Genomic DNA, 13194 nt, shown 5'->3' on the forward strand with positions numbered 1-13194 from the left:
TGTGTGCCCCAATTGGGCATCAAAATTATCTCAAAGTAATATTTTATGTTCACAATCAGCCACAGACTGAAAGAAGAGAGTGCTTGGTATTCAGGCTCAGAAACCAAGAGGTGATATTTTAAACACATCCAGAATATTCCTGTGAAGTTTTGCTTGCAAGAATGAGAGACGTTTTCTTCTTGTTGTTGTTGTTATTATTGTAAGTATTACTCTGCAAACAGATCCCAAACTGGAAAAGAGAAATTCCTCCAGAGGCTCAGAAGATAGTAAATGTAATGGCAATAATGCTTAGACTGCAAGAAACTTCAGTATTGTTCTGAACCATTGGTGGAAACTGGGTCCCGGCATTCAAAACACATGTGTAATGTCAAGGTGACAGAATAGGGCCAATCAAGGAATGCACTCCCTTAGATAAAAACCCTACACGTGATGTCATAACTATAAAGGGAAGGGTAACAGTGCACAGTGCCATAAAATCCCTCCTGGCCAGAGACTCCAAAATCCTTTTACCTGTAAAGGGTTAAGAAGCTCGGGTAACCTGGCTGACACCTGACCCAAAGGACCAATAAGGGGACAAGATACTTTCAAATCTGGGGGTGGGGGAGGGCGGGGGGAAGGCTTTTGTTTGTGCTCTTTATTTTGGGAAGTTGTTCGCTCTTGGGACTGAGAGGGACCAGATATCAATCCAGGTTCTCCACGTCTTTCTAAACAAGTCTCTTCTATTTCAAACTTGTAAGTAAATAGCCAGGCAAGCCATGTTAGTTTTCCTTTGTTTTCTCAACTTGTAAATGTACCTTTTACTAGAGTGTTTATCTTTGTTTGCTATACTTTGAACCTGAGGCTAGAGGGAGGTCTTCTGAGCTCTTTAAGTTTGATTACCCTGTAAAGTTATTTTCCATACTGATTTTACAGAGATGATTTTTACCTTTTTCTTTAATTAAAAGCCTTCTTTTTAAGAACCTGATTGATTTTTCCTTGTTTTTAGATCCAAGGGGGTTGGATCTGTATTCACCAGGAGTTGGTGAAAGGAAGGAGGGGGGGATGGTTAATTTCTCCTTGTTTTAAGATCCCAGGGGGGTTGGAACTTTATTCACCAGGAGTTGGTGGGAGAAAGGAGGGGGATGGTTAATTTCTCCTTGTCTTAAGATCCAAGAAGTTTGGATCTGTATTCACCAGGGAATTGGTGAAGAGTTTCTCAAGGCTTCCCAGGGAAGGGAATCCACTTGGGAATGGTAGCAGCAGACCAGATCTAAGCTGGTAATTAAGCTTAGAAGTTTTCATGCAGGCCCCCACATTTGTACCCTAAAGTTCAGAGTGGGGAAGCAGACACGTGACAAGCAACAACAACTAAAAAAGCATATGAAATTGTCCAGGAGAATGGCAAGACACCTGTGATCTGCACAGAGGTAGGAGTCTTAAGCAGTAAAATAAATACAGATCTCTTTTACTGTAGTAGTTTTGACAGTCTATGTTATAGGTTGTGTCAAAGACAATCTATAGGGGAAACTGTCAACTTGAAGAAGGTCACAAAGTTAAACTGTCCACCATGCTGATTCAGCACAGCAGCATTTATCATAGCACAGAGGGTTCTCCTACAGCAAACACAGCCTTCTCAGACAGAAGAAGAAACCTGGCATTTTCTGCTTCCTGCGGGATCCTGGTATTTGATGCCAGGAATGGCATCTGCAGAAGCTTTCTAACTGTGTTGGCAGACCATGGGGCATGCCAAGGAGAGTGATTTATTTCCTTTCTACAAGTTTGTAGGAGATCTGTACCCAAGTGTTTATCATAAAAAAGGTTCACGAGAGTGAAATATTAAACTGAAGCTTTCCTAGGGTCTATGGTTAAAGGAAGCAAAATAATGTCCCCAGACTGACAAATTCAAGTATCTTAAATTCCTACAGCCACGCTGGCTTTCTAAATAATTCTTTTTTAAAAAACAAGCTTCTACATTTCAGTTATATCCCAGCAGGTAACTACAGCAATAATATGAGAAGTTTTCCAGATTCTTTCCTATAATTAATTTCCCTTTTACTTTAAAGTAATAGCCAACACAATCACATAATATGGACTAATTTGACTTCCTATTTGTAAGTAGCTTTTCATGAAAGCTTAATTTATGAGCTGTGGTTCTTTCATAATTTATTACCCTGGAAGCTTTAACTTTACCTTTTGGGAATAAATCTATGACAAAAGGTTGAAGGTAAGAGCTTTTATTAGATTAACAGGATGCAAGTATTAGATACACATTTTCAGGATCTAATTATTCTAGCCCCTCTTCAGGGTTTCACCAGATGTTGGGGTTGAGGTACCAACAGTAGAGTGAAGGCAAGTTAAACCAGAAACCAGGAGCAGGTTCTGTAAGATCTCAAGCTCTTGTGCATAATACTGTTAGGTCAGTAAGTGATATGACTTTCCATGCTACTTGTAAAATCACAACACCTAAAGAGGTTGGTATAATGGGCTATATTTTCCTAAGTGCATCTTCACTCACATGTGTGTAGAGGCTAGAATCTGCTGGTTCAATACTGCCTCAATAATAATTTTATAAACTAGGATGTGTGTGTGTGTGTGGAATTGAAAAGTATTTGGAAACAGAATTATTCTTACATTCCAAAAAAAAAAAAAAAAAGGACACTGATGTAATAGGCACACTCAAAAGCATGCGCGGAGAGGAATCATTATGGGTTGCAGTTGGCAATGTGCTGGACTGAGGCAGGCACAGCACACACAGATCTATACTTTGTATTGCACATTGTTGCACATTAAAAAGAAACCATTCTAATTTTCATTACACTTTTTTGGGTGCATGCAAAATAGGAAAACATATAATTTCTCCATTAGCTATTTCACCACATCTGTTTATGCCAGAAATAGCTCTCAGTGGCATACTTAAATTTATATGTCCACCAACCATGTAACCATGTAGTGATACCTTCTAATCTAAAAAAATACATCTTCCTTGCTGGATGTGCAGCTGCATGACCTGCCTTTGGAACATGGAGATTAGGATTGGAAATGACAAACTATGTATCTAAATCTGAGTTACGCTAAAGACATTTGACTTTTGGGCCACAGCATCACACTGGGAACTCATGTTCAGATGATTATCCATCACGACCCCCATATCTTTTTCAGAGTCACTGCTTCCCAGGATAGGGCGTACCATCCTGTAAGTATGACCTATATTCTTTGTTCTTATACATTTACATTTAGTCATATTAAAACATACATTGTTTGCTTGTGCTCAGCTTACCAAGTTCTACAGGTCGCTCATTTCAGTGACCTATTCCGTTTATTATTTACAACTCTCCCAATTTTTGTGTCATCTGCAAACTTTCAGTGATGATTATGTTTTCCTATTCATCATTAATAAAAATGTTAAATGCCATAGTGCCATCTCCACCAGAAACACTCCATTCTACAATGATTCCCTATTTACAATCACCTTTTGAGACCTATCAGGTAGCCATCTTTTAATCTATTTAATTTGTGTCATGCTAATTTTATATTTTTTCTAATTTTTCAATACACATATCATACAGTACCAAATTAAATTCCCCGCAGAAATCTCTAAGTATATTACATCAATGCTTGTATTGTATTACAACCAAACTTGTAATCTCATCCAAAAAAATACAGTTTTTTAAATAAAACCATGTTGATCAGCACTAATTATATTATCCTCCTTTTATTCTTTATTAATGAAGTCTTGTATTAGCCACTATATTTTCTTGCCTTGGATCAATGTCAGACCAATAGGCCTATAATTACCTGAGTCATCCTATTTACCCCTTTTAAATATTGACACAATATTAGCTTTCTACCAATCTTATGGAACTTCCTTGGTATTCCAAGATTAATTGGAAATCAAGTTTAACAGCCCAGCGAGCTCCTCAGCCAGCTCTTTTAAAACTCTTGGATGCAATTTATCTGGCCATGCTGAGTTTAAAAATAACTAATTTTAGTAGTTGCTGTTTAACATTCTCCTGAAATACTAGTGGAATAGAAAAAGTGTTTTATCACGACATGATTACATCATCTGTTTTTCCCAAATATGGTCCAGAAATACTTATTGAACATTTCTGCCTTCCCTGCATTATTATTGATGATAATTCTACCATTTCCACCTAGTAATGGACAAATACCACTGTTAGGGTTCTCTTCGTTTCTAATATACTTGGGAAAACTCTTTCTTATTGTCCTGGCAGCCAGGCCTGGGAAGGGAGCAGGACAGAGCCACCCCCGGTTGCTACTCCATGCAGATTAGCCAAGTGCCTGGCTGGGGAGGGGCAGCAGCGACAGCCCATTCCCTGCCCAGGCTTGATTTCCAAGGACAGGGGTTGAGCAAGCTAGAGCGTCTACCCCCCACCCCCGGCATGCACAGTATGGGGAAAGAGCCTGGCTGGGGAGGAGTGGCAGCATGCTCCCTGCCCGGGCTCGTGGGGGCTCCAGCTCGCTTGGCCATTGTCCCTGGAAGCCAAAGGGGGCAGCCTGTTGCCACCACAGCTAGGTTCTCTCCCAGGCAGCTGCTATGGGTAGCATTCCAGCGTGGATGGAGAGGCTCTGGCTCCGCCTCTTCCTCTCCCTGCCCGGGTGGCTGCTGGGGGGCACTTGACCCTCCATGCCCCCCCCTCAATGTGTCACCTCTGCACCGAGTGTGTGTATATATATCCCTGATTAAGTCTTTATTGTCTTTATACATTACAGATATGATGAAGTAATGATCACTTGTACCTAAATTACCTTTCATTTTTAGTTCCCGGATCAGTTCCTCTTTATCAATGAAGATGAAGTCTAATAAAGAATTCAACCATGCTGGATGCAACACTTTTTGAGATCTGAATATCTAGACCAATGTCTCTATTCCAAAAGTCTCTACATCGATCCTGGCTGCATCAGAGTCTGAAACCAACTGTGAAACTCATTAGGATTATTTTTCAGTTCTTCCACTCTAACACCTGTAACAATCAGGTCAATTTCAGAATAGAAATTCTTGCTCAATCTAAATGAATTCTAGTTAATTCCCCAAACAACAGATTCAAGGTCCGCTAACCAATTAATAAAAAGCTAGATTGAGAAAGTTTCTTCTCACTACACTATACAGACCCATAAGAATGGAATATCCATAAAAACAACTGAGCAGTAAAGAGTACAAAATGTCCCTGACCTCCACTCTCTGTCAAAATGATTATGTTAATTTTTTGGCATTTCCTGTAAAACTTTCCTCCTTCTCAAAACAAGTCCTTACTATATCAGAAACTGATACTTGATGGAATCATAAATTTGTTAAACTAGAAATCACTTGAGATTATCATGAGGTTAATTAGAGCAGCACATCAAGAAAAGATTTCTTCCGTCCATGTGAAGGAACTTTGCCTGAAGTGTTTAGTCCATTAAACCCAAGATAACTTTTTCAGTCTGCACTGGAAATGGGTCTCAGGATTTACAGTCTAGAGGTTGCTAATTTTTTATGAAGCAATGAAAACAAATAATTAAGGTTATATATAATAACTTATTGCCGGATGTGGATTTTCATGGTTATGACGATATAACCAATTCCTAAACCATGTGATTTAAATGGCAATTGCTGATCAGTGCTTCCTGATTCATGGTTTTATCCTATGTAACTGATAAAGATACTGAGCCAAATGAAAATATACATTGGGCATTGTTTTACTGATTAGAGTGTTGATTTATATATTGCACTAATTACAACATGCAGTAGTTTGATAGTATGAGTTAGAGACAATGGGGCAAATTTCTTCCATCATTTATACAAATGTAAATCAGTGCTAACTATTAAAGTCAAGCAGCCTAATTCTGATCTCAATTAGAATATCAGGGTTGGAAGGGACATCATGAGGTCATCTAGTCCAACCCCCTGCTCAAAGCAGGGCCAATCCCCAGACAGCTTTTTGCCCCAGTTCCCTAAATGGCCCCTTTAAGATTTGAATTCATAACCCTGGGTTTAGCAGGCCAATGCTCAAACCATTGAGCTATCCCTCCCCCCATAATTTTACACAGGTGCAAATCTGAACTAAAGTCAGTAGAATTATTCCCAATTTATACTAGTGTACCCGAGAACACAGTTTATCCCAGTAAAGTTTAAACAGATGAAAATCTGGGATAAGTGACATCAGAATCAAGCATATGGACTAGTGAAAAGTCTAGTGTTTCTAAATAGTAAAATATCTTCAAGTTTGAATCCAGATGGGTCTTGCCTTCATTTCACTACTTAAGCACAGGCCCAATTCTGCCTACCAACCCTAATTTCCATTTGCAAACATTCTGCTAATAACAGCCACGGGTAGGTAGCAGGTATTTTATACACAAGTATATCCCTAGACAAATGAAATCTCCTTAATCGGGACACCCTAATCAATGACCTTTCATCTCAGTTAAGTGGAAATCCCAATTAAAAGACATTGTTTCCTACCTGAAATTGTTCTCAACGGTTCTCAAATTACTTTGCTCACATCAAACCTGTTGGCTCATTAAAGAGATAAAGGTGACAAAGGTCTGCCAGAGAAAAAAGTCAAAATGATTTTTTTTTAGCTAAAATGAAAGTCTTATGGTATTGCCAGTCTGAAGAGAGAGTCATTTCAAACAATGAAAGAGCCTATAAAGGAAAATTAAATCAGTGTTGTTTTGTTGGACCAACACTGGCAGAGGTCTTTTGTGGGAAAACAAAGCACCATCTCTTAGCATCACAATGACCTGCTATCACCCTTTGAACAATATTTAATCACTTTCTGGTGTCCCAATTGAAGAGAAATTTTTGCCATAAAACATCTGAGTTTCCAACAAAAAAAAAAAAAAAAGAGAGAGAAGGTCCATATCCAGGTACTTTGTGTGTACATAGTGAGTGTTTGCATGGACAAATGGCTAGATAGGTACCTATCTGTGCTCTTGCATAAAAATACCTAAGTTTCACACACTATTCCAGTCTAGGTAAGCAGATACACATTCAAAATGTGAATGCAATCAGGCCTCTAATTTTTTTAAAAAATCAGTCCTTAAATAACATTGGCCTCAATTCAGTTCCCTATAAAATTCACCAAGAATGTGGATTTCCCAATTAAGTATATCCCATCTCAGGGGAGTGTTCTACGTAAGTGAAAACTAAAGTCCAGATAAACTATTTTCTATTTCTTTGTGAAATATAATTAATGGTGTATTTGCCACATATTTGATTAAGGGATTTTAACTCCCTCTCATAAAATACAATTATACTGGTTTTGGAATTGATCCCACAAGCAGAAAAGGGCCCTCGACTCCCTAAGTCTTCAATGAGAGTTGAGGGCATGTCTGTACTTCTAGAGGAATAGGCCCTTTGTTTTGACATTAAACATAACTGTTCTTTCTTTGCTTCTGCTTAGTATCACTGGCTACAGTAGAGCAGGATAAACTGTTTGTTGCAAATATATGCAGTTAATTTCCCCTTTTTTTCTGTTTGAACATTACCAATAAACTGACTTAGACTTTTAGAAAGTTATTTGCTATTCAAAATAATTCAGCCTAATATTTTAGGCAGATATATTTCATCCTATGATTGGTTCTAAAACTATTCACTCCAACAGTATCTTAAATTATTTGTTGTGTGATAGGTCACAGGAGTCACATAGGATTTTGTATAAACAGGAGTAGGAAAATTGAAGAGATTACAAGACGAATGAATGAATACTTCTGTTGTGAACCCTCACATGAACACATTCGTGTACATTTTACAGAGACTTTCAGTTCCTATGAACTTTCTTGAGAATGAAAATCACTGTTATAAATATTTGTGAAAAATGGTGTGAATCTGTCACAGCAATTTCATGGCATTGTGCAAAACAATGTTTGCAAGTACTTATGTACAGTGTTTGCCAGCCAGCCTCTATTGAATAGCCTCCTTTCTTTTGTCAGGCATTGGTTTCCTGGAGAGCAAAAACATTATTTTTGTTTTAAATGAATGAACTGTAAAAACAAACAAAAACAAACCCACCACCTTTTTCATTTCGCTCTTTCAACTTCCCCCGTCTACAAGACTAAAACCTCACAGAGAGAGCTGCCTGTAAAATTGAGCCATGTATCATGACGTCCTGCTATATCCAGTCCAGTCACATCTCTGGAGCTAGTGAATGGATTCCCACTGTACCTTTGTACTGCATGACAAGTAAAGAATCACCCTGTCAGGTCTCCCCCCCTCCCCCAAATTGACAAAAAATTGCTGAATTACACTGTTCCAAGCCCTCTACACTGACAGGAGGCAGTCAGGCCTGACAACCCTTTCCTTCTTGTCTGTTATCTTGAAATCAGTTGCACAGCCTGATGCACAGAGTAATGGCTGTTGAATGTTCTGCAGGACTTGGCCCATCTGGTCACTGAGGAAGTCAGCAACATGGGCTTCTCATCGTTCTGAGAGGCACACGCTGCTACACAGAGGTGACCTCCAAGCCTCCACCTGGCCCTACTATACAGGAAATCACTGTCTGTAATGCACTCAGATAGAAATGAAAATAACTTTTACACCAAGGCATATCCATCTTTGTTTTTAATTAAGAGCTTGAGGTTCAGTGGGATTAAACAGTGGTGAGCAAGGAAATAGGAGGCCAGGCTCTCTGTGTGTCATGGACAAGATTTTACATAAATGCCTTACTTAGCAGGACCATTGCATTTTAACATTAACTGTACATAATCAAAACTGGACATTGTAAAATATTATTCACACAACATATTTAAAAACTGATAACATTACTGTTCCAAATAATACATTTTTATTAGTAATGCTGTCTACAGTTACAGACAGAGATTAAGATTTTCCAAATGACATGTACTAAATGGATGATAGACTTACTGTTAATTATTTGAACTCAATTATACAGGTTGAGTGTGTGTGTGTATATATATATATAAACAAGTGTGTGTATATATATATATGTATATGTATATGTTACACACATACACACTTGGTTGTTGTTGTTTTTTAATTGACTTTGGAACAGTTAGGAACACTTAATTAGATTAAATATTGCAAATTATGTTTTTCTGTAATGCAATTTAATGCAGATGTGTGTGCATTACAAAAAGATAACTTGCAATATGTAATATAAAGTAGTTCCTAGCTGTTCTGAATAGGCACTAAAAAATCAGCAGTTTCAAAGAAAGAGTTTTGAGGTCTAGTCAGAATTTTTTGTGTAGAAAATGTTGATGAACTCTACATAGAAAAATTGAAATCCAAAATATTTGGCTAAAGCCAAAATAGTTTGATTTGGAAATGCCACTGTATTACTTCTTAGGAGTTGTTGTTCACATGCCTCATGCCTGCATTCTGCTCTATAGGCCAGGATCTCTGGGTGGAGTACATCTCCCATGATCTCCATGGTCTGTCAGCTTGATAAGAGGAAGCAGTGTATCATAGAAGTCCCATGGCCATCATGCTTCATAGGAGATAAACTCTCATGAGTCACTGTGGTGGAATATCTGAATTGAAATATTTTGGTTTTCATGGATTTTTTCCATAAAAACATACAGTTTTCTAGAAGGAAAAATCATTTAGTTGAAACCCAATTTTCCACCAAACAACATTTTCCATTAAAGGTATCTGATGGGAAAAAAATTGACCAGCACTAATATATACATTTGATTATTTGGTAGTTGGAGACTAATAGCATTAATTAGGGCCATGCAAATAAAATAAAGGCAGGTGTTTGTGGAAACTTTTCTACACTGCTGTGCTGTTGACTTACTTTAGTAATGACTTATATCACACAGCTATTCCCATTCTTTGCTAAGGGTCGGGCTAGACTAATACTGTTTGATCATAGATTATTTGGTTTAAATATAGATAAATTTCCACTAGAGACCAGATTAAGATCACTTAACCCATTTCTAAATACTCTACAAGTTTTAAAGCTCAATTTCCAAAAATAAAAAAAGGAGACTGCATTAATTTGTACCTATCAAAATGTATGTTTAATTTATGATCAGCTTGTCTGTGGCACTTATCACTGTAGTATTTCAGCCCACTATAAGCATTAATGAATGTATTTTCACATGTCCTGATGAGGAAAGTTGAAAGATTTCTCTGAGATAGGAACTGTCAAATAGATTATATAATTTGCCCAAAGGAAATAGGGAGCAGGAAGAGCTGATCCCATCCTAACTGATAAGGTACTGGACTGATTAACTACCTTCCTTTAAGTTACATTATTTTGATTAAGGTTCTAGTCCAGCAAATATACTTAAACATGTGCAAAATTTTAAGCATGTGAGTAATCAATAGGGACACTCAGGTGTTTAAAATTATACAATTGCTTCAATTCTTTCCTGAATCAGGGCTCAGTGAATTTGAATTCTTACCATTTCAGAGAGGCAGGAAGAATAGACCAAGAACAAGGTGAGATGAAAAGCTCCATGGTAAAAAAAGAATCAGGAGAGATGCAATATGTTAAGTAATACTGAATCAACACAAATAAAAAAGTTTGATTTTTATATTCACCATGGAAGAGCACATATCACTTGAGCTTTTTATATTGAGTTCAGTGAACTTTTTGCTCAGACATATATTACTCTTACCGTCTGAGGGAACAATTAGATTGTATTAGTATTATAAATCTCTATCTCTTTCTCTCAGAGAGTTAGAGTTAATTAAATATGTAGCAAAGAAATAATTAATTTATCTTAATTGTTGCAAGTTAGTGTTAAAGTCTGTCGTGACTGGCATAGCGACAACTCGAAAACAGTTCTGCAAGTGGCTGCAACAGTCCATTCCAGAGATGTTGGGAACACATAGAATGCAAGGAAATGTGAAGGGGAAAAGGTCTTATAGAAATTGCCCTATGGAGAAAATACCATGTTGTTTGTTATATGAACTTTTCAGGACCCAAAGGATGAGGAATTACTGCCAGCATCAGAGGAATTCAAGAAGATGGTTTCATAATTCAGTTTGATAAAATTATTTTGAATGAAAACCAAATTAAAGCAGAAGAGTGAAGTTCCTTTTTCTCGATCCAAGGAAGTTCTGCTTAATCTTATTCTAGGCCCAATGAAATTAATGGAAATTTATGAAAGTCCTCAGCACCTCCAAGAGCTATCTAGCTCAGCACCTGTAGGTATAGGCCTTTTGGGGCTTTGGTTTGGTGCAACTTTCCTTGAAATAAGAACAGGAGTGCTTGTGGCACCTTAGAGACTAACAAATTTATTAGAGCATAAGCTTTCGTGGACTACAGCCCACTTCTTCGGATGCATATAGAATGGAACATATATTGAGGAGATATATATACACACATACAGAGAGCATAAACAGGTGGGAGTTGTCTTACCAACTCTGAGAGGCCAATTAAGTAAGAGAAAAAAAACTTTTGAAGTGATAATCAAGATAGCCCAGTACAGACAGTTTGATAAGAAGTGTGAGAATACTTACAAGGGGAGATAGATTCAATGTTTGTAATGGCTCAGCCATTCCCAGTCCTTATTCAATCCTTTGTTGATTGTGTCTAGTTTGCATATCAATTCCAGCTCAGCAGTCTCTCGTTGGAGTCTGTTTTTGAAGTTTTTCTGTTGTAATATAGCCACCCGCAGGTCAGTCACTGAATGACCAGACAGGTTAAAGTGTTCTCCCACTGGTTTTTGAGTATTATGATTCCTGATGTCAGATTTGTGTCCATTAATTCTTTTCCGTAGAGACTGTCCTGTTTGGCCAATGTACATGGCAGAGGGGCATTGCTGGCACGAAAGCTTATGCTCTAATAAATTTGTTAGTCTCTAAGGTGCCACAAGTACTCCTGTTCTTTTTGCGGATACAGACTAACACGGCTGCTACTCTGAAACCTTTCCTTGAAATGTTGTGGGTTTAGGAGTCAACCAATACCAAAAAAATGTAAAACCATTATTGCCTAGGGCTGTTTTTATTATTTTGGCATTTGTTAGAAAAAGTCCCGGCGTGGGTGAAATCATATATTTATTGAATACTTGCAACTTCTTTCCTTTTATCTGGTGTGGTTCTAATGTTGCAGACAGCATTTGTGTCATGTAAGTCCCATGTGAGCTGGAAGGGGGATTCAGCATTTGTGCCTGTCTCCCTATAGCAATTCCCAGCTGTGATCCCTCTCTGCAGTTAGGCACTTACACCATTTTAGCAAGAAGCCAGGCTCAGGGTGGGGAGAGGAAGAAGGCCCTCCCTCAGCTTTTAGCTCAATGGTTAGGATATTCACCTGAGATATGGGAGACCCCCAGTTCAAGTCCTCCCTCCACCTGAGAACAAGAAAAGATTTGACCTGGGTTCTATCACCTTTCAGGTGAGTGCCTGAACCACTAGACTATGGGATATCCCCTCACATAGAGGGGGGACTAAAAGTGTGGTTCTCACGCATCCCAGGTCAGTGCCTTAACCTCTGAGCTAAAAGTTATGAGGGAGCTCCTCCTTCTATTTATTTTTCCCCACCCTCCAGCTGTTTTGTGTAAACTTGCCTGATGGTCCTAATTCCATAAGTGTGCTCAAAAGATGCCTACTAGACTGGGTCCTCCATTGCAATTTGAACACCTATCTTCCCACAGTTGTGAATCACTCTGAAGCTTACACAGGAGATAGGCATCCAGTCATCTAGAGTGAGGCTTTAGTGTGCATGCCCAAAGACAGAAACCCTAACTCTAGGGAACCTATACCCTGCAAAATCTTAGGTGCCTAGTGAGTTTAGGAACCTACTGGGTTCAGTGGGAGTTATGTGCATCTCAGAAGTCACAAAATGGGACTTAGGCATCTGAAACAGGGACTAAAGTGCCTAACTCCTTTTGTGTATCCTGGTCAAAGTTTTCCAGGAGAGTTCTTCTGGCCCAGCCATATTTCCTCTGTATGCTTGCTGATTGTCTGTTTGGGATAGGGAGAGGACTGGTAATATTTGGAAGTTCACTTGGTGGAAAACTTGAGGCTTAACACTTCCTTCTAGTGGTGTGAACAGCTTTGCCTAGTTATTATATTTGTAAATTTGGTATCATTGGAATGCTCCTCCTATTTATCTTACATAGGTATCTGGTGAATGGGAGATGCTCCAGGTAGTTCTCCAAAGTAGCATCTTTTTAATATCAAAATCTCCTTCCTCTTCATTTTTTTTTTACATGAGAAGAGACTGGTTAGTTTTCTTTCCCAGTTCTTTTCCTGTTCAGTATTGTTGTTTGTTATTTGTGTAACTTACAGGACCAATTTTATTG

At 38.3% G+C, this 13194-nt stretch overlaps 1 long non-coding RNA gene across 1 annotated transcript in view; it reads left to right on the plus strand.

Annotated features, from left to right (window-relative positions):
• Positions 1 to 646: 646 nt before the first annotated feature.
• Positions 647 to 13194, plus strand: part of LOC135972473 (uncharacterized) — a 109136-nt gene continuing 96588 nt past the window's right edge. Inside the window, exon 1 of the long non-coding RNA XR_010588930.1 lies at positions 647 to 732. This is a non-coding gene — a long non-coding RNA (uncharacterized LOC135972473). The remainder of the gene's footprint in view (positions 733 to 13194) is intronic.

This window comes from Chrysemys picta, chromosome 6 (assembly GCF_011386835.1).
Source record: "Chrysemys picta bellii isolate R12L10 chromosome 6, ASM1138683v2, whole genome shotgun sequence".
In the NCBI taxonomy this organism is placed as follows: domain Eukaryota; kingdom Metazoa; phylum Chordata; order Testudines; family Emydidae; genus Chrysemys; species Chrysemys picta.